General features: G+C 40.0%; 1 protein-coding gene and 1 long non-coding RNA gene across 4 annotated transcripts in view; one reads left to right on the top strand and one right to left on the bottom strand.

Annotated features, from left to right (window-relative positions):
- LOC123518574 overlaps positions 1–21,111 on the bottom strand; it is a 171,184-nt gene that overhangs the window by 30,474 nt on the left and 119,599 nt on the right. The window contains exon 2 of one of the 2 annotated variants that reach the window (XM_045279445.1): positions 18,204–18,328. The gene's annotated coding sequence lies outside the window, so the exon portion shown is untranslated. Of the gene's footprint in view, positions 1–16,697; positions 17,200–18,203; positions 18,329–21,111 lie in introns of those variants that run through there. The other variant, XM_045279446.1, reaches the window with a different exon arrangement.
- Positions 1,022–18,718, top strand: LOC123518576. 2 transcript variants are annotated; one of them, XR_006678822.1, is made up of 3 exons: positions 1,022–1,094; positions 5,072–5,187; positions 18,100–18,718. It is a non-coding gene; the product is annotated as an uncharacterized LOC123518576 (long non-coding RNA). The 2 variants fall into 2 exon arrangements; XR_006678821.1 differs by lacking the exon at positions 1,022–1,094 and adding an exon at positions 3,439–3,522.

The raw sequence follows: 21,111 nt of genomic DNA, 5'->3' as shown, positions 1-21,111 counted from the left end.
ATATTAATTAACAACAGGAACAACATTAGCAAAATGAGTGGTGCCATCAGCTAGTACAGCGGCAGGAGCAGCTGTAACAATAACAAGAACATCCATGACGATAACAAGAAAACAATAACAACGGAAAAAAATAACAGCATCCACAGCAATAACATCGACAATAGCAACACTAACGACAAAAACACCATTGACAACAACAACAGCAACAACAACAACAACAACAACAACAACAACAACAACAACAACAACAACAACAACAACAGTAGTGATAATACGAACATCACCACCACCACCACTGCCACCAACAACAAGAAGTATATTCACCACCACCACCACCACCACCACCACCCCTGCACAAAAACAAGTACAAGTATAGCCAATGTTGCATCACAATCATGACATGCCTCTCCCAGCTAAAAATAGTACACGTAAGCTATTTCCTTTCTTAGGTTTCTCTTCACCGGAATTCTTTTTGAAAAGTTTTTATACGTTTGTGTGCAGGTTGAAACGTATTTACACTTTATTTCTGCCGAGGACTGATGCGAGTGAGGGAAGAAGAATACAAGGCGAGGAAGTCTGGTGTACAAACAGGAGACTGGTCAAGAGGGCAACCTTCTTATACCTTCTTATAACCGGGTGGTATAAATGCCAGCAGGCTCCTTTCCCTGTTCTCTCGCCCAAGCCTTGTGACGTAGGTGGCGCCAGATAAGACATGAAAAAAAAAATATATATATTCGTGCTACATTGCCTGCAGACTGTACCGTATAGAATATTTACATCCCGCGAAGGTCACAAAATGAGAACAAGACCAGTATTTTTGCTTGTATGAAAGACATGGGAATGTTATTAGTGTAATTATATGTAACTTTGTTTAGTTCTTTATGAATATTATGAAGTGTTCTTGTTATGTACAAACTAGCAAGAAAGGGGTTAATAGTTCAAACGTTTGATCATATAACACTCATACGACTCATACTTGTTTTTCTGTTCTACGCTTATGCCGATTGCAGTTTGTGTTGAGCATCTATCTAGTGAAGATCTGTCGTGGCTAGGTATTGATATACTATTCTTGGAGGAATTTCAACGTCTATCAGGTATGTAGATCGTATTTGTTGAGAAGGGTAATTGATCGTTAACACGAACAAGTGAAGTCCAGTGCCATGAAGTATTTTAGTGTCGTGTTGTGGAGGATATGACATGCAGTTACCATTGTCAGCGGAGAGTCTAGCACTAATAAAGAAGTGGCAGGAAGATACTATACGATGCACGTTAAGCATCGTTGTCTTACCCAGTGTGAGATTGAATTAATTAGTATGCATTTCTGTCACCTGTGTCTTGCCATGTTTGTTTACGTCAGTGCTATAGCTCTCTCTCTCTCTCTCTCTCTCTCTCTCTCTCTCTCTCTCTCTCTCTCTCTCTCTCTCTCTCTCTCTCTCTCTCTCTCTCTCTCTCTCTCTCTCTCTCTCTCACACACACACACACACACACACACACACACACACACACACACACACACACACACACACACACACACACACACATGCCTTATTGCACCATGTGATGCATCTGTCCCTCGTGCGTTAAAGGTTGCTGCCAGGAATCTAAGTCATCCTTTTCTCCCTAATAGTAAAACAATTGTACTTTGTTTCCAAACGATTGAATTTCGAAATTGAATACATGTGTTTCAATACAGTTATTTATTTTTGAAAAATTTAATTTCAATTAATAGAAATGAGATTCGACATAAATCAAGTGAGAAAGGGAGGAATTGTAAAATATTACTGTAGGTATAAAGAATAAAAACACATTCTATCCTAAGTAAGGATGTTCCTAGTTAAACTATTTTCCTCACAAAAACATGAATAATATGTAGTATCATAAACGGAAAACAAATGAATCAACTATCCTTCCTCTGCTTGGTTTCAACCTCAACACAACCACTGATAGTTATTGCCACTGCCACTGCACATAACTGGTGCGCTACGTCTTCACACTCTTGTACCAGACCCTCCTACACGCCCACACCACCTACATAACACATTCTACACATTATAAATTTCATCACTTCTTTATGGTGTTACACACACACACACACACACACACACACACACACACACACACACACACACGGCCCGGTAGCTCAGTGGTTAGAGCGCTGGCTTCACAAGCCAGATGACCGGGGTTCGATTCCCCGGCCGGGTGGAGATATTTGGGTGTGTCTCCTTTCACGTGTTCACCTAGCAGTGAGTAGGTACGGGATGTAAATCGAGGAGTTGTGACCTTGTTGTCCCGGTGTGTGGTGTGTGCCTGGTCTCAGACCTATCCCAAGATCGGAAATAATGAGCTCTGAGCTCGTTCCGTAGGGTAACGTCTGGCTGTCTCGTCAGAGACTGCAGCAGATCAAACAGTGAATAAATAACACACACACACACACACACACACACATGCCTTATTGCACCATGTGATGCATCTGTCCCTCGTGCGTTAAAGGTTGCTGCCAGGAATCTAAGTCATCCTTTTCTCCATAATAGTAAAACAATTGTACTTTGTTTCCAAACGATTGAATTTCGAAATTGAATACATGTGTTTCAATACACACACACACGGCCTTTCCATAGAGGGGAAGTACAGGAATGAGAAAAATGATGGTATACAAGATGTGGGGCTAAGGCGAATAATGATAAGCAGTGTGTGTGTGTGTGTGTGTGTGTGTGTGTGTGTGTGTGTGTGTAAGTGAATGCTGTGAGATAAGGGGTCGAAAAAGTCAACAAACAGGAATGGCCTTCCCAAATAGTTGCTTTCTGTGTTCGAAAAAAAGAGTCAGCATTAATCATGACGCATACATTAAAGGTGTTGTGTCGATAACTCCATCAACATACATTTCAAATGTACTGACAAGCAACATCGATATATCTACATTGTTCACGAAAAAAAACACCACTGACGAGATCGTTTATCTAGTCAGCCAGACGGTGAACCCTGAGACGAATAGGGAAAGAAATACGTCCAACAAACATTGTATCACGGTGGTCCCGTCACCACCCAGTCACGATACGCAGCGTTTTGCGTGAAATGAAATATACGTGAAGTGAAGATCGAGAATTTTTTGTTTCCCCTTTTTTAACGTTGTCCCGTTTTCTTCAGGTAACCAGGAAATGTCTTACTCGATCGTGCTAAATAAAAAAGTAAAAATATGCTGAGTGTCGTGTCCAACGGGCTAAAGGTGATATAGAGAAATAATATTATTCTTTGCCACACTACGCATTTTCTCAAATCTTACACATTCTTTTTCATGTAACGTGAACAAGCACAGGCGTGCGCATATCTCATCCCCGCACCTCCCACTCCCACTCACAGATACGACCACTTACACAACACACACACAGACACACACACACACACACCTCCTTAAATTCCTACTTCTAGTCATAGTATCGTCTCAGTTGTACCTCAGTCAGCATCTAGAGGTGTTGTCCTACGCACTCACACCAAACTGCTCCTTACCATTCTAGCGAAGTATATGTAAGTATTAAGCCAGTGTAGTGGAATATACTTAGCTCAACTTATGTCCACCTAATCATAACACAAATTCGTTTTGATAACCTGGACTAAGGTCATTCATGATAAGTTTCTATACTGCAAAAAGCATAATTGCCCCCACGATTTTGTATATTTTTTAACTCGTATGCAAGTGTGTGTGTGTGTGTGTGTGTGTGTGTGTGTGTGTGTGTGTGTGTGTGTGTGTGTGCACTGTTTTGATCTGCTGCAGTCTCTGACGAGCTCAGAGCTCATTATTTCCGATCTTCGGATAGGCCTGAGACCAGGCACACACCACACACCGGGACAACAAGGTCACAACTCCTTGATTTACATCCCGTACCTACTCACTGCTAGGTGAACAGGGGCTTCACGTGAAAGGAGACACACCCAAATATCTCCACCCGGCCGGAGAATCGAACCCCGGTCCTCTGGCTTGTGAAGCCAGCGCTCTAACCACTGAGCTACCGGGCCGTGTGTGTGTGTGTGTGTGTGTGTGTGTGTGTGTGTTGTCTTAGGAGAGGAGAGGGAAGAAATCCAAGGATGAGAGAGAGAGAGAGAGAGAGAGAGAGAGAGAGAGAGAGAGAGCATGAGGGGAGGAGGGAGGGAATGAGATAAAGAACAATATCTAATAAGAACATCCAAGAGCGGGAAGAGGCGAGCCATCTCGGTCGGGCACAAGGATTGTTTGGGGAGCAGTGTCAGTGTGGCTGTGAGCCTGTTTTTAATAAATATGCTGATAAAAATTCTGCATACACTTATTTGTTATGGTCATCTAACTTTGCGTATTGTTTACACACACCCGGTAGCTCAGTGGTTAGAGCGCTGGCTTCACAAGCCAGATGACCGGGGTTCGATTCCCCGGCCGGGTGGAGATATTTGGGTGTGTCTCCTTTCACGTGTAGCCCCTGTTCACCTAGCAGTGAGTAGGTACGGGATGTAAATCGAGGAGTTGTGACCTTGTTAACCCGGTGTGTGGTGTGTGCCTGGTCTCAGACCTATCCCAAGATCGGAAATAATGAGTTCTGAGCTCGTTCCGTAGGGTAACGTCTGGCTGTCTCGTCAGAGACTGCAGCAGATCAAAAAGTGAATCACACACACACACACACACACACAGACACACGCCCGGTAGCTCAGTGGTTAGAGCGCTGGCTTCACAAGCCAGAGGACCGGGGTTCGATTCCTCGGCCGAGTGGAGATATTTGGGTGTGTCTCCTTTCACGTGTAGCCCCTGTTCACCTAGCAGTGAGTAGGTACGGGATGTAAATCAAGGATTTGTGACCTTGTTGTCCCGGTGTGTGGTGTGTGCCTGGTCTCAGGCTTATCCGAAGATCGGAAATAATGAGCTCTGAGCTCGTTCCGTAGGGTAAAGTCTGGCTGGCTCGTCGGAGACTGCAGCAGATCAAACAAACAGTGAAACACACACACACACACACACTCTCTCTCTCTCTCTCTCTCTCTCTCTTAAGAAAAAACAAAAAAAGACACGTAACAATCGGAGAATTGGAAAAAAATAATGGGAAATATATTACAGACAAGGACGAACGCAACGTCTACACGCAGTACACTTGCAGAGTCACGCTATCGCCGTCGTCACCAGTGATTAACGGTATACATGGCTGCCACCCACACCACCAGCGTATAGCGAAGGTAGGCATGACATAACCTGTGTGGATCCTTGTCAACCGGTGAACCAAACGGGGAAGAGCATGACGAAACATAAGATTTCTTACACCAGGAGGATAGAATAAGAACCAGTAAAGGAGAAACGCTTGTAGAGTTAAACGATGCTGTATTTTTCCTTTCCGGGTGCAAAGATCGGCCCTGAATGCTGTGAGAAAAATTAAGAAACCACCTGTTGGCCACTTCCGCGATGTATCCAAACGTGAGGCAGAGAAGTGAGAGCGTGAGGATGAATGAAAAATGGGAGGAAAAGAAAGATGAGCAGTAGGAGGAGGAGGAGGAGGAAATAGCTGTAAGGATGAACGAGGGAGGGAGAGTGGTAAGGGGATGAAAAGATGAAGAAGGGAGAAGCGAACACGTCCCACTCTAAACAATTCAAGTGAATAAGGAAATGTATTTTGTAGCCACACTGATTAATAAGCTGAAGGACAGGTGAGAATTCTAATAAGCTGAGGGACTGGTGAGCAAGTAGAAAAACGAGGGGAGTGGAAGGGAAGTAACTCTGAATGCTCGTCTGTTTTTTTTTCTCTCTTTCTCGTTTTTTGGAGTGGTTATATTTGAATGTCTATGAGTTTCGCTTGTCATTACCTCGGTCTTGAGTGTTGAGGTGGTGAAAGTAATAATGAAAATGGATCGCAGGACAATGGAAACACATGCAGAAGTAATGTTTCAAATGATAGTAGAATTCATTAAAATACCCAGCACTCAAACACACACACACACACACACACACACACACACACACACACACACACACACACACACACACACACACACACACACACACAGCAAGAAATGCAAACATAAGTAATACATAAAAAAAAAGAGGAGAAAAAAACACTCCCTTCAGTCTAATTGATGTCGACAACTCACATTCACTGTCGGGAGTTAGGATTTGAGTCAGAGAGCGTGAACGAAAACAAGGCAGCGCGCGCGCGCCCACACACACACACACACACACACACACACACACACACACACACACACACACACACACACACACACACACACACACACACACACACACACACTTATTTTTATTTATTTATTCATTTTTTATCGGACCACTACCTCACTGTTCTTCCAGAAGTTCGACTTTCCTCTATTTGTTATTACGCGACCAGTGAACATAAGTTTGTGTGTGTGTGTGTGTGTGTGTGTGTGTGTGTGTGTGTGTGTGTGTGTGTGTGTGTGTGTGTGTGTGTGTGTGTGTGTGTGTGTGTGTGTGTGTGTGTGTGTGTGGGTGTGTGTGTGTGAGGAAAAGTGCTACGTAAATAGGAAAATGTATGATTAGGGATGATTTTAAGTAGTGTAGAGCAAATTACAGATATATAGATAGATAGTGGTAGATAGATAGGTATATATATATATATATATATATATATATATATATATATATATATATATATATATATATATATATATATATATATATATATATATATATATATATATATATATATATATATATATATATATATATATATATATATATATATATATATATATATATATATATATATATATATATATATATATATATATATATATATGCTGGCCTCAGTTTGTGAACAGTGAGTTGTATGTTCCTGACTCATTTCTGCTTAGTCATTTATATTTGTTACATGACATTAGTTTACTTATTTATGTTAATGATTGGTTCACTTTGATTTTTGGCTGCACTAATGTAAATCCTTTGGATTAATGTGCTGTGTTACTTAATCATACTAATTAATGTGGTCTCTCTCTCTCTCTCTCTCTCTCTCTCTCTCTCTCTCTCTCTCTCTCTCTCTCTCTCTCTCTCTCTCTCTCTCTCTCTCTCTCTCTCTCTCTCTCTCTCTCTCTCTCTCTCTCTCTCTCTCTCTGACATCACTTTACATACCTCACCAGACACTTCATCTTCCCTCCTTCTCCCTTTACGGTCCTCTCCCCATTGTAGAATATTTTGCATACTTCTTCGTCTCCTCAGCCTTACAAATTCCCTCTGGTATCTCTCTTCACTCCTTCCGTCTGTTATTCTGTTTCTACTTCACACTTTTCTTTTACTCTTCCCCACCCCATTTTCTCTCATTTGTTTCCATTGACTCTATTCAGAGTTTTAGCTCGTGTTCAGATTTTTAATGTGCATCGTATCGCCTATATTTCTTCTTATTATTATTTCTTCTTCTTCTTCTTCTTATTATTATTATTATTATTATTATTATTATTATTATTATTATTATTATTATTGTTATTATTGCTATTATCACCATGATTATTTTTGCTATTATTATCATCATCATCTTCACTTGTTTTCTTCCTCCTCTTCCTCCTCCTCTGCATGTTTTCTCCACTTCATCATGAGTCGCGCATGGATAGTTCTATCTACATTTTAAAGTCTCTGCCTCGCATCCTTCTTGTCACATACTGTACAGACTGGATAAAGTTGCGGTGGTGGACTTGCGATTTCTTGTAAATCAGAGTTTATCGAAATTATTAACCCCTTTGTCTAGTTTTGGCACCTTATAAATCATATGAGTGCCTCTGAGTGACCGCAGTATTCCCCGCTAGCTGTGTGATGCTTCAGAGCCATGCAGTAAACGCCGCATTAGATTTTCTTTGAAGTTAAGCGATAGCAGCTTAAAGAGGAAAAGAACGGAGTGATAGAGCGGATGTGGATATTGATGATGCAGAACATAATATGGAAATGAAGGTGCAGCTGCAAGTCCGTGGTGGAGAAGAGGGGAAGGAGTGATAAGTAAGGAAGTGGGTAGGATGGGGGGATCATGAGAGGTGGGAGCGCCAGGATAGGGCAGGGCAGGAGATTGTCGGAACGAGGAAATCCGTGGTGTTTGGAAGGGGCAGCGGGTTTTTGCTCCAGACAGCCACCGCAACACAAGGGTAGTCGATGTGTTACCATACTCGTACAACTCCTTCCTTCTGTGTCCTTACTCCTCCTTCACCTTCTTAACTTCTCTCTTTCCCTCTCCTCTCTGCCTACTTATCGATATACGTATCTAGCTCTCGATCAACTTCCTTTATTCCCTCCTTCACAACGCCCTTCTTATCCTTCCTTCCTCTCTGGCTGGTAGGTGGGCTTGGTCCGTGTGTGTGTGTGTGTGTGTGTGTGTGTGTGTGTGTGTGTGTGTGTGTGTGTGTGTGATGAAGTGTATAGTGTGCGGGCGTGCATGTCATCGGATGAAAGAGGGAAAGTCTGGCGTAGGTCGACACAGGATGAAAGTGAGAGTTATGACACACACACACACACACACACACACACACACACACACACACACACACACACACACACACACACACACACACACACACACACACACACACACACACAGCTGAGTACAATTAAGTGCCACATTTCAGATTTTTACTTTGCGCTGATATAGAAAGAAAGTTTGTTGACGGAGGGAGGGTGTCTGTATCAGTGTGCTGTAGAGGTAAAGCTTTTTTTATTTTCTTTCACTACGTGGCCTCAGTTTTCCCAGTGAATGAGTTGGTTTCCCGTGATTGAGGTGACTCACAAGATCTTTGCAGCCCTTGAAAAAAAAATATATATATAACTTGCTTACTTCCGTGCTCGCTTGTTTTTTTTGGGGGTGGTGCTGAATGTTGTTGTTGATGTTGTTGTTGTTGTTTGTGTTGTTGTTGTTGTTGTTAATCATCTTGTTCTTTATTGTCTTCTCCATTTCCTGGTGGTGCTTCATAACCGGGAAGAAGACGAGATGCATATGGTGACCGAGCGAACTTCCTTTTTTTTTTTTTTTTTTAGTTTTGTACGGGATGCGCCTGGCCAATGTGCGTTGCGTCACCCGCGTACAGGAAAGGAACACAGAAAGGAGGTACGAGTTTAGAGGCATCAGTTCCTCCTCCCCACCCCACCATCCTGCGTCCTTCAAGTCTTGTATAACCGGTCGCCCCACTGAGGCCATTCCCTTCCTGCTTCCTTTATAAACATCTTGCCTCACCCAGCGACAATTTGACACAGGGAAGTAAGGGAGTAAGATTACCATCATCATCATCTTCATAATCATCTGCATCTGCATCATCATCAGCATCTTCTTTTTTTTCTGTTTCATTTGTTTTTCTTTCCAGAATTTTAATGTTGAATTTGAAAAAAACGGGAATGAGAGAGAGAGAGAGAGAGAGAGAGAGAGAGAGAGAGAGAGAGAGAGAGAGAGAGAGAGAGTATAAAATAGATGGAGAGAGAGAAGATTAAAGCATGCCGCTGATGATTTATTGGTAGCGGCCATTATGGATGTGAAATGTAGTGATGGGGAAAGGCACGCGAACGAGAGAGAGAGAGAGAGAGAGAGAGAGAGAGAGAGAGATTTTATGGAATGTTTATTTAGATTCGTTTCATGGTTTGTTAGTTAATAAATTGGGTCACTTCATATCCAGCGGTATTTCATATTTCAACTGAGCTGTTAGCCATTTATCCAGCTAGTAAGATCGTTAGTGTTCCATCGTCTGATTTATAGGGTAATGTGCCGTACTACCCTCGGATTTATCTTTCATTCGTAACAGTACTCATTCTACTGCTCTTCAGAAATTACAGTGAATTTCGTTTCAAGGATTAATGAAACAAAAATCTTGACAGAAGTAAAAAAGAAAGAAAACTGATTGGCTGAACTACAGACCCCTCCTTGAAGACGAGCTGGAAGGACTGCGAGCGCATAATGGACACACACACACACACACTCACGCACACACACACACACACACACACACACACACACACACACACACACACACACACACACACACACACACACACACACACACACACACACACACACACACACACACACCCGGTAGCTCAGTGGTTAGAGCGCTAGCTTCACAAGCCAGAGGACCGGGGTTCGATTCCCCGGCCGGCTGGAGATATTTGGGTATGTCTCCTTTCACGTGTAGCCCCTGTTCACCTAGGAGTGAGTAGGTACGGGATGTAAATCGTGGAGTTGTGACCTTGTTGTCCCAGTGTGTGGTGTGTGCCTGGTCTCAGGCCTATCCGAAGATCGGAAATAATGAGCTCTGAGCTCGTTCCGTAGGGTAACGTCTGGCTGTCTCGTCAGAGACTGCAGCAGATCAAACAGTGAAAACACACACACACCAGATAGAGAGAGAGAGAGAGAGAGAGAGAGAGAGAGAGCATACATTATCTACATAACTCAGGAAAACAATATAAAAAAAAAAAACGAAAAAGGTGAAGGGCAGCATGAAAAAAAAGGAATAGAAAAATAAGAGGAAAACAATGCACACAACAATTAGCGGCAACTTCTCCATACTGAGAGATCTGATTTATTAGTTGTTCGCAGGAGCTGGCTGGACGTGTGCTTCGCTGATGTAACGCGCGAAAGGTATGCAAATGGTAGGCAAACGCGACCCGCCTCCGGCACCAGCAGGATGAATCAACCCTAAAAGATTGAAGGCTATAAATTTGCAAGTCAGAGAAGGAGAGAAGAAAGCTGGGAGAGAATGAAAGAGGAGAGAAGGGTGGACGAACGAGAGAAATAAGTAGGAATTGCCTCGAGGCCTTCAAGAGGAAAAATGCAATACGAATAAAGATAGAGAATGAAAGAAGACACAAGAAAGCAAGAGCAATAAAGTGGTTTGGTCTGAGAATTCAAGTAATAATGCTGGAAGATTAAGAAGAAAAGAAAGCCATGTTGAGAGAAACAGGAAAAGTTGGAGGACTACAATAAGCTGAAGGGAGAAATAGTACTAGGAAGCGAAGAAAGATGAGAAAACGATAAAAACGAGAGGGGAAAGGGAGGAGGGTAAGGAAAGGAGGCGAGCGAGAAGGAAGGAGGAGGGAGTTCAGGGTCGATGGGAAAGCTTAGGTAGGAACTGTGTCAAGGTCACTACGTAGGAGTCAGTTGGTGGAAGAGAGGCAGCAAGAGAAGAGGAGGAGGAGGAACTATGGAGAGGAAGCGTTTGAAAGATAAGCCGATGGTGATTATAATGGTAGAGATAATGATGGCCACCATACACGCCACCTAATGACGGCCTCTACACAAATTCCTGGAACAAAATTTTCTACACTCTCTCTCTCTCTCTCTCTCTCTCTCTCTCTCTCTCTCTCTCTCTCTCTCTCTCTCTCTCTCTCTCAAGAGGTGTGACTTAGTAGATACTGATACCACGTCGCGATTATATGCTCATCTCATCCAGTGTTGCATTCAAGATGACTTGGGAGTGCAGTATCAAGAAAGAAAATGGTAAGGGTTGAAAACTGAAGGAGTAAAGAGGCATGATGAAATTTTAATTATTAGAAGTCTGTTGAACTCATGTGGCAAAGACGGAGAAAGAGTAAAATTATGAAAGAGGAAAGTGGAAAGACACGGACTGGAAAGAAGGAACTGGTACTGTAAAGGGTAAGGCACAGCTTGAACGGCCAAGGACGACAAGTGGCGAGTGCAGTAAAGCTCATGTGCATCTGGTTGCAAGTAAATAAAGATAGTAATTCACTTGCGGCAAGGAAAATGGGAAAAAAATAAATATGGCAGCTTGCTAAGGCGGTGCAGGGCATTTGTATGTACTTTATAGTGCAGTCGAGGCTCTAGAACCAATTATTTTATATGCAGACTAATCTTATAATACAATTTAAATGTTCTGTTAGGAACAGCATAAAATTAATGTCTGATACAGTAATAATAATTTACACGTACGGTGCTTGCTGGCAGACAGGAAAGGCTGTGTCAAATACATATTTACAAGTGCAGCAGTGCACAGAATCTAAACACAAATACAAATAGATAAGTCATAACTCTGAAGTATTGTACGTTTATTCAGAATATTCAGTGAGAGATTATTCATGCATGAAAACTAATCTAACTGTTCTTGAAAAAATGGTATCATAAAATGCACTGACAATGTAAGTATCTATCTTACTGTAAGCAAGTATATTGGTCTCAGGCTTTGGTTAAAATCAGATGCATATAGCCGTCAGCTGCCAGTCATTCAGTTTAACCCATCATCAGCGGGAAGGGATTGTGGAGGAGGTTGCTGGCCCTGCTGGCCCTGCTGACCGTGCTGACCCTGCTCGTCATGCGTCAAACGTGATGCTTCGCTTTGTCGTTTTGTATCTGTTGATTTTACCAGCGGCGCGTCATGGTGGCCGTGAGACTCCGTTACAGCCACAAGTCCTGCACTCGGCTTCACTGCCGCAGCCACGCCCGAGTCATCCCTCGCACAGGAAATGTTAGACGAGCTACGAATGGCTTTCCAGAAGAGAGAAAAAAAATCTATCTCACCAATGATGACAGACGAAAACTTATTTATGAATATATATATATATATATATATATATATATATATATATATATATATATATATATATATATATATATATATATATATATATATATATATATATATATATATATATATATATATATATATATATAGGTTTTCAGTATGTACAAAGTTTGCACAGGACTCACAGGGAGGATGTTATAACAACTGGTCAGTGATACATCGCCGCACAGTGACGAAGACGCTGTGATACACGGAGCGGAATAAAGAGTAGGGAGGAAATGGAAAGATGCACGAAATATAGAAACACAAAAATAGTCTGGACCTGATGAGGATATCCGCTGGTGACTCATCCGTAGTGCAAAGGTAATCTCAGCCGATCGTCACCACGGCAGGTGCTATGTGTCACGCTGAGCTGACTCAGTGCCATGAGGATGAGTCACCCTTTTTCCGTTGCACTCCTACGTAGGGAAATAGTAGGCAGACGGCACGCCTCCGCCCCTCAGCCAAGGTCACAGTTCAGTGTATGACTATCCGGAAAGGAAATACCTTTGAATAATCATCAACACTGACTCTATTGGCTGTCCAGAAGTCGGTACTTGTTTTTGGTAAATTACGAGTGAAAGGTCCGTTACAGTTAATTCACACTTGTGTTTCTCATTTTCATGATAGGACCGCAGTATTGTTTCTTCCATCCAGCAGATTCTTTATTCATAACAAAAAAAAGAGCCATGGGTATGGTGTAATTTTTTATTAAAGATGGTATTATTGTTATCGTATAATTTGAAAGAATTTTTCCGATAATGGCTAAGGTGAGTGAGATATTCGTTCAAATGACGCGCCACGACAAACATTACTGGGTACTTGTTACTCGCTCTGCGGTGTATTGCTTCCATAAATTAATAAAATAAAGCTCTGAAAATTCAATAACATAAAGTCAGCAGCTCATACCTTACTACACGAAACCGTTGATCGCGTATTCCAGTTTGTGATAAGCGGCACAATAAGCAGTCTGATCGCAGCAGCCTCATTCAATATAAACACGATGCTTGAAAGGAAATTGCATTCCTTTAAGATGAAACAATGAGAGCTGTGTGAAAGTGGCCCGATCACAACACCACACATGACTGAGTGAAGCCTTTCGTAGGTGGCAAGAAGGGAACCACCGTAGAAAGGTTTTGCCAGAAGGAAGCCGTAGTATGATTAGCAGGCACAAGGGAAGGTCAGCGTGTAAGTGACGTGACCGCGTGACGACAGGTGTTGTGGCTAAGCAAGAATGCAAGGAAAGGGAATAAGAAACGGAAAAGAAAAGGATTGCGAAACAGACTGCAGTAGAGGATGTATATGTGAAACTGCGACAGACAGACAAGGAGCGATGGAAAAGTGGAGTAAAGTGTTGTGTTTAGGGGGCAGTAAGGCTAGTAGTGCCATTGTGTCTGCGAGGCGGGTCGGATTAACGGGATCTTGTGGCTTGCAGCTATTTCTGTCTGAGTGAAGCTGCCTCACCACTTGTCAGCACTTTTAGTTTTATCTTATTTTCTTTCACGTTTGAATGATTCGGGGACTTGCACTTTCTTCTTTGGCCAACTGGAACACTTCTGTCTGTTTAGTTGATATGTCACCTGGCACAGCAACCATATCAACTTATGTATGTTACCACACTTCATGACTCGTGTTGCAACTCAAGTGCTTACTGATTACGCATTATGTGTGCGCTGAACATAACCTTTAGCTAGAAGTCTCATGTAGTTCAACAACACACTGACCGACCTTACTCATTCGTTCGTTGCCGTTTTGACCTTGACTCCTGCATTCCGTCCTTGAGGCAGAGTGAGTACGCAATAACCTTACCCGGCCTCCCTCCTCATGGATGGTTGGCGGAGCTGCGAATATTTATTTGTGCGCGAGAGAAACTCCGTTATTACAATCAGACTCACAGCAGCTAAGTAATGAGTTCTCCACCCAATTGCACAGAACGTAGCAGTTGGTTAAGGTCATGAGGGTTGTTGAGATGGAAGACTAGTTATGCGTTGAGGCCTCAAGGTAATGATAATAATATTTTCTTAACCATTCTTTCCGTGTTGCATTGAGTGTAAAGCACAGCTGCAGATACTTCAAGATGATTTCTCTGTTTAGTATAAGGTAACAGAGAGAGAGAGAGAGAGAGAGAGAGAGTCGTTAAGGAATGTTTGAAAGAAATAGTATATGTAAAAAGAAAAGATGGAAACTAAAGATGGTTATGAGCTGTATACTAATCCCGTCTTGTGTTTTCGCGGAGCAGGTCATTGCGGGACGGGTGGAGTCTCAGCTTGGAAGTGATCGTTGCTTGGAAAAAAACAGGCTGATGATAATCCTGAGGCCAGACACGAAACCCACTCACCCGCACACACACACACACACACACACACACACACACACACACACACACACACACACACACACACACACACACACACACACAAGCCAGAGGACCGGGGTTCGATTCTCCGGCCGGGTGGAGATATTTGGGTGTGTCTCCTTTCACGTGTAGCCCCTGTTCACCTAGCAGTGAGTAGGTACGGGATGTAAATCGAGGAGTTGTGACCTTGTTGTCCCGGTGTGTGGTGTGTGCCTGGTCTCAGGCCTATCCGAAGATCGGAAATAATGAGCTCTGAGCTCGTTCCGTAGGGTAACGTCTGGCTGTCTCGTCAGAGACTGCAGCAGATCAACAGTGAACACACACACACACACACACACACACACACACACACACACACACACACACACACACAGTAGTAGTTGTAGTAGTTTATTGACAAAACTTTATAAATTTATCTTACAAATCTTCATAATCTCAACACCAAAATTATAGGCAATTTGTCCAAATAAAATAAATACCAAAAATTTAAGGGCCATCAAAAACTTTCCGTAATCGAAATCGAGAGAACATAAGAAATGTGTCAATACAACAAGACGAGAACTAAAACAAAGTTAAATCAAATTACACACACACACACACACACACACACACACACGCACACGCACGCACGCATGCACACACACACACACACACACACACACACACACACACACACACACACACACACACACACACACACACACACACACACACACACACACACACACACACACTAATGCTTAACCCATTCAATACTGGGACACGATTAGACAATTTTATTGACATTAGGAGGCGTCTATGGAAGTCAGAAGATAAATCGCCAGAGTCTTCACTAGTTTAATTCCCCCACATAAGTTTCTGAAGCTGTATAAAATCACCAAATAGTAAGTAGAATGAAAATCGAAACGCGTCATGATACTCAAGGGGTAAATTCTTCTTGTAGGGTGATTATAAGGTGCTTAATGGAGTCAGTCAGTAAAGCAACCTTCTTCATGTTTGTTCATTTATTTTGTGTGCCTCTCTCTATCACCGCTTCTTTGCTTCATCCTTTACTTCCGCCCTCTTCTTCTTTTCTTGATAGTGTTTATTTTTAATGTTGCTTTTTACTCTCTCTCTCTCTCTCTCTCTCTCTCTCTCTCTCTCTCTCTCTCTCTCTCTCTCTCTCTCTCTCTCTCTCTCTCTCTCTCTCTCTCTCTCTCTCTCTCTCTCTCTCTCTCTCTCTCTCTCTCTCTCTCTCTCTCTCTCTCTCTCTCCGCTGACCTGACGCTGATTCTTAGATATGGATAGTGTTGGGTGGGAGGGGAACCAAAGAAGAACAGGGGGAGGAAGGGATCGATGACGACTATTAACTGACATTTGAGAGGTTATCCAGTTATTCACTCTAGGAAATAAAGATGAAGAAAAAACACAAACATTAACGAATAAGGAGGGCGGTCATGGAAAGATATACACGTATAAATCTAATGAAATGGAGAGAGACTATATTTTTCAAGGTAACGGTCTAGCTCCACTGATAAGCTTTTCATCTTGTTCACCTTCCGTCATCCACTGCAGCATCACTAACTGTTGATTATTTGCGTAATGTTCTTTCATCAATGCGTCTCTAGAGTGTTATGCCAGGTTTTATACTTGTTCCGTATAGAATGTGTATAGAATATGTGTTAGGATAGTGGTTGACCTGAAGTATGAATTTTTGTCGGAGAAGTAAGAACATCGACATCTAAAAGAATTGTGTGTGTGTGTGTGTGTGTGTGTGTGTGTGTGTGTGTGTGTGTGTATGTTTGTGTACGTATGTGTGTTGGACGTTAATTAAGGGAACGGCCGCAGCACTTACTCGCGGCACAAGCGTTTTCTCCTCTCGAGGCGTTTCTTCCTTCTGCGTCGTTTCCCTCACTGCGTAGCGGGCTGTCTTCCCACATTTCCTCCAACGGGCGGATGTCCTGCCTAAAGCTATAACAACAACCTGATTTCCAAGAACGGTGTCACCTTACTCGTCTCGTCGTCGACAAAGTAAGGTTATCATCTGGATATGTATGTATGTGTGTTTGAAACGTATATATTGTAATTAGCAGAATTATCCAATGTTGCTCTGATCAAGGACAAAATTTCACATACAGACAGATATACAGACCGTGTGTTTGAAATTCGTCTCCAAACCGACAATGAATGTTCAATTTATACCTTTCCTCATCATAAAAAAAAAAAAGCTAACAATGAATGCTTGGCGCCATCATATAAAACTGGTTACGGTATCCCTGGCGCTGACATAGAGAATTGGGTTACAGTAAGATTTCCTTGAATAATCTAGCGGCTTTGGGTTGGAAGTAGTTAAGACAACCTGTTACTTATGTCACTCCCGGGAACAAAAGGTAACCCCTACCCACATTCATCAAAATCACTTCATTGGATTTTCCTTGAAAAGTGGACATAGGCAGAGGTAATACCCACATTATATCAATATATCACTTCATTATTTTCCTTGAAAAGTGGACATAGGCAGATATATATATATATATATATATATATATATATATATATATATATATATATATATATATATATATATATATATATATATATATATATATATATATATATATATATATATATTGAATAGATAAGAAGAAATTTATAAGTTATATATATATATATATATATATATATATATATATATATATATATATATATATATATATATATATATATATATATATATATATATATATATATATATATATATATATATATATATATATATATATATATATATATATATATATATATATATATATATATATATATATATATATATATATATATATATATATATATATATATATATATATATATATATATATATATATATATATATATATATATATATATATATATATATATATATATATATATATATATATATATATATATATATATATATATATATATATATATATATATATATATATATATATATATATATATATATATATATATATATATATATATATATATATATATATATATATATATATATATATATATATATATATATATATATATATATATATATATATATATATATATATATATATATATATATATATATATATATATATATATATATATATATATATATATATATATATATATATAGATATATATATATATATATAATATATATATATAGTAAGTTGTATATTTTTGTATTGTATGTATTAAGATCTATTTAATTACAGATAAAGAGTTATCCTCTCGATCTGGGAAACCTTTCCATCACTGCAAGCCTGTGCAATAACAGAATGGATCGAAGAAGTGTCGCACTTCTCATGGTGCTACTGACCTGCAACGCGGCGACCTCCCACGGAGACGGGCAGGAAAATTGTTTAGAGGAAGTAGGTAGGGACACTGATTTTTTGCCGTATAATTCCCATGACTTGATGAACTTGCTGTACAACATCTGCAGGCCTGTTAATAAGAAATGTGAATGTAAATCTATTCAAAACCAGAGAGAACCCAACGTATCTGCATATTGTAAGTGTGTCCCTATAATGACTGAGATCCGTAAAGGTATCACCTGTGAAATCAGTCGGATCATGATATGGATTCCACGACCCATACTGTCAGAAATATTGAAACATCAGTGAGCCCAGACGGAATTCCGGCATGACTCTGAGGAGTGTTTGTGATTTCTTTCAAAGAAAAATCTATTATCCCATTGTAGTGCTAAGTATGCAATCCTCAGCAATCCTTCAGCAATGCTACACAAAAGATGAGAAAATATACCTTAAGCTAAAATGCTCAAATAAAAAAATGTTTTGTGACTAATGAACAAATAAACAGTTTTCTAGACATGTACCCTGCCTTTAGAAACAGTAACATGATGACAACCTTATCGTTATGTTTATTCTTTATGCTTGTCCTTACATGCACCTGTAGATTATTTCCTAGTTAATAGCTATTTCCTACCTTTCTAATTTTTCATTGCTCTACGTAAATTATCTCTAACAAACTTTCCACACCTCATTTTACCCACCCCCTGCCCCTGTCTTGTTTCGAGATCTCTTCCATTGTATTCGTTTGGCGGTTGCTTCAATTTGGCAGAGGAGGTGGCAAACGGGGGTCGCCACCTCGAAAATGGGAAAGATCACTACTTCCGCTATCCCTCACTGGACATATGCCTATATCCGGGACCGCCGTACACAGACATTATTAACGCGACTGCGAATAGGTCACACGTACCTTACGCAAAAATACCTGTTGACCAGGGACCCTCAACCTTACTGTGATGACTGCCTGGTGCCACTTACGGTGCGGCACCCACTTGATTGACCTACGACACCGCTACCTCTACCGGTGCCGCGATAGAGATAGCGGTGTCTATTACCTATCTAAGGTCCTTGGACCAGCGTGTCTGGCCCTTGGCCATGATGTTTTTAGTTTTTTTGGGGGGGAAGCTGGCCTTCACCCCAACTTGTGAATTTTATTTCATTTACTATATGTATTTTAATGTTTTATATAATGTTATTGTAGTTTTAGTAGTTTTAGTTATTTTTAATTGTGTTGTTTTTAATTGCTTTTAGTTTTTATAAACTATATCGTTCTAACTAAAATATTGTAGCGGCGCCATATGACCTTCCCTGTTACGGTGAAATAAAATCCAATCCAATCTTACCTTCCCTTACCTCTTATTATTTTTCACCACCTTAACTTCTTCACTTTAAATTCTATCCATTTATCTAGACGTATAGTTCTCTTCTTAAAACTACTGCTCTTTCTAACGTTATACTACCCTTATCTTATTTGACAACCTAACCTCTTCTACCTTAATCTATCTGTAGTTTACCTAACAAAACCCTTCCCTTCCCTGACCTCAGTTCAAACTATTCATTTCTTACTAACTGTACTAAATTGTTCTTCCTAACACAATTCTACCCTCACTTTATTCATTGCCCACCTTTATCTAAATAATTTCATGGACTCACCTATCATAGGTAATCTGCCTTTCACCTAACCAATCTACAAACCCATACAAACCCATGCTACCTTAGCAAGCCTACTTCATTTATACACTTCACCTAACCCTATTTTACCTGTTATTATTTTCTTATCCTAATTTACCATACCTTACCCCAATTCTAAGTCAGACTTACCTAAATCAATCTACCATACCTTATACTAACCATGACTTTGTCATCAAATTACATACTTAGTAATGACAAATACATGACAATAATGAAAACTGCAATATTGCAATATGCTTTACTCCTCTCTTACTTCTTCACTGCTTTCCTGGAGACTTACTGTATTTGTGTTGTCATTACTTTGTTTTATCTTACTTTGCCAGCTGGATAATCTCTCACCTTAAATACAAATTTTTTGCCTTTTCTTCCTTAATTCCTACTTACAAGTCCATACATATTTCCTATAACCTACTCTTTTACCCACCACTGCTATCATTAACCAAAAACTGCATATGGTGGAAATTATGCATACATATTATTGTATTTTGCACTTCAATTATTTCTTAACTTCCTAACGTACCTGAGGAGCCAACTATGTTTTTGTGTTATTATTATTATTATTATTATTATTATTATTATTATTATTATTATTATTATTATTATTATTATTATTATTATTATTATTATTATTATTATTATTATTATTATTACTATCATTATTTTTATTATTATTATTATTATTATTATTATCAATTTTGTTATTGTTGTCATTATTATAACTGGTATTATTGCTTTTTTACATCTCTTATGGAAAACCTATATAAATCATTGTTTGATGATGTCAACCAAAATGAGGATAATATTCATGCTTTCAACTTTGCAAAATATATGATTACTAAAATCTCAGGACGATACGCTTTATCTAAATACTTCAGTTTTCAGGAATACAGTTCTACTACAAACTCTCCTAATCTCCTTTTAAAGCTTCTACTGGCTCAGTACTGGCTACATCATCACTGAGTCCGTTCCACTCATCAACCACTCTGTTTGAAAACCAGTTTCTTCCCATTTCTCTACTAAACCTGAATTTTTTTTAGCTTAAACCCATTATTTCTGGTTTTGTCCCCGCTACTGATCCTAAGAACTTCGTTGTGTCCCCTTTGTTATACCACTTAAACACTTCTATCAGGTCTCCCCTTAACCTACGTCCCTCTAAGGAATGCAAATTGAGTTTCTTCAGTTTCGCTTCATAGGGAATATCCCTCATCCCTTGTATCTTTTTAGACA

Source organism: Portunus trituberculatus, chromosome 44, assembly GCF_017591435.1.
Source record: "Portunus trituberculatus isolate SZX2019 chromosome 44, ASM1759143v1, whole genome shotgun sequence".
In the NCBI taxonomy this organism is placed as follows: Eukaryota; Metazoa; Arthropoda; class Malacostraca; order Decapoda; family Portunidae; genus Portunus; species Portunus trituberculatus.
Note: the sequence above shows the minus strand (reverse complement) of the source record. Positions and strands in the feature narration are given on the sequence as shown.